Below are 2,293 nucleotides of genomic sequence, written 5' to 3'. Positions count from 1 at the left end.
AACATTAAAAAAAAAATTATCTAAATATAACACATTCATAAGTAGATTTTGATAGCGTTATGTTGTGTTGAATATATTAATTATAATATATATTACATATAAAGGGTATGTGGATGTGGTTATTAATTGCATTTGCATGCCCTAAAACCACTATCTGCACTCGCACATGTGGATAGTGGTTTTTGCTAACCGCAACCGCATCCGCATCCGCATATGCGGATAACAGATGCAGATAATTAATATCCGCCTGCATGTACACACCTAATCTGCACTAGGGTGGACAATACATCAAGTGAGATTTTTCCTTGATAGTGTGTGGCACATGAACACAAATTTCGTACAAATTGGTTTGTAAGAAACTCATACAAATCAACCTCTAAAAATGACATGTCCTTTAAGCTATTAAAAAAGCAAGTGAGAAGCATATGCAATTAAAAAAACATGTACTTCTCATATGCAAGTGACACATGTTACTATTAAAAGTTGGTTTGTAGGAAATTTCTGTCCGTGATGCACATGAACACAAATTTCCTACAAACTAGTTTGTAGGAAACTCATATAAACCAACCTTTAAAAGTGACGTGCCATTTAAGATATTTAAAAAAACATGAGAGAAGCACATGCAATTCAAAAATGTGTTTCTCACTTGCAAGGGAAACATGTTATTATTAGAAGTTGGTTTGTAAGAAATTTTCTATAAACTAGTTTGTAGGAAATTTCTATATGTGGCACACATGAACACAAATTTCCTACAAACTAGTTTGTAGGAAACTCATACAAACCAGCCTCTAAAAGTGGCATGTGTCATTTAAGCTATTAAAAAAGCATATGAAAAGCACATGCAATTAAAAAAAAACATGTACATTTTACATGCAAAGAACACATGTCATTATTAGAGGAGAAATGATCCCTACACTCATTTCTCACAACAGCTCCACAACAAGCTGACGTGGCTGGTAATATTTTATTATTTTATTATTTTCTTTTCTTTTCTTTTTGTAAAAAAATAATAAAATATTACTAGCCACGTCAGCTTGTTATGGGGCTGTTGTGAAAAATGAGTGTAGGGATCATTTCTCTTATTAGAGTTCTAATAGAGATTAGAAAAGTGTTTTCTACTCTTACTTGGGACTTCTATTTACAATAGGGCTTGGAGTCTTGCTCATATTCGGCCATTACCAAAGGGGAAACTATTTGTAAAAAAGAGCTCAAAATTCTTTGGAGACACTCGAAAATTAAAGAGAATTGCAAAGGAATGAAGAAGAAAATGTCTGAGGTAGAGTAAATACTTGTTTTTGACATAATTAAGGTAATTTTAATCGCTTTTAGGCTTCGATTGTTTCAAGGTAAAAAAAAATTTCCCTATTTTTCAGTGTTTTGTATGATAAGAAATTTTGGTTAAATTAAAAACATTTTCGGCTGGCCAGAAAAATTTCATTTAAATTGCATAAAATGGTTTTTTTTTTTAGGCCCAACTTAATAGATTTTGAGGCCTAAGTGACAAATTTAAGTGTGGTATTTTATATTTAAATATTTAATTTTTTCCAAACGACTTGCAAAATTCATCTTTGTTAAGAGACATTTAATTTCAACAGATGTCATATTTATGTTGAGCTACGTACATATAATTCTTTTTATGTAGAATTTAGCGCAAAATGAAATTTATTTTATTTTAAAAATTATTTTAATGAACAAACTTAGTCATTATGTTGGTTTTAAATTAATGTGAAATTATAAGTTTAGTAACTATTTTAGAGTGCATATAATGTAACTTTCCGTTTTTCTTTCTTATCCTCGTTAATATCTTGGAATTCAATTCTTTGTATTTATTTATTTTTACTGTAATTGAGTGTACTAACTAACTAACTTCTTCTTCTTCTTCTTCTTCTTTTTTTAAAAAAAAAAATATATTTATCATAATTGGGGCCTTAATTAAAGAGCATTGACTAATTTTTTTGTTGTAATTGGGGCTTTAATTTAATTTAATTTTTTATAAAATGAAATTTAATTATATTATCACTATTTGAGGACTTATTTAGTTGAGAGCCTTAGGCGATTGCTTAATTTGCCTAAGCATTCAGCCAACCCTGGCCACCATTATCGTTGTCTTGTCATTGTCACTGTTACCATTGCCACTGCCATCATATTTTTTGTACAAGCCAAAGGCCGAAATATATTTCATCTCAAATTCAAAAATAAACCTTAAAATCAAAATTTTAATTTTGGCGCATAAATTTGAAAATCGAATCATTTTATTTATGCTCCGTTTGTTTGGGTGTAAAATATTTTCTGA

The sequence above is a fragment of the Alnus glutinosa genome, chromosome 6 (genome assembly GCF_958979055.1).
Source record: "Alnus glutinosa chromosome 6, dhAlnGlut1.1, whole genome shotgun sequence".
Lineage (NCBI taxonomy): Eukaryota > Viridiplantae > Streptophyta > Magnoliopsida > Fagales > Betulaceae > Alnus > Alnus glutinosa.
This window is presented reverse-complemented; position numbering follows the sequence as displayed.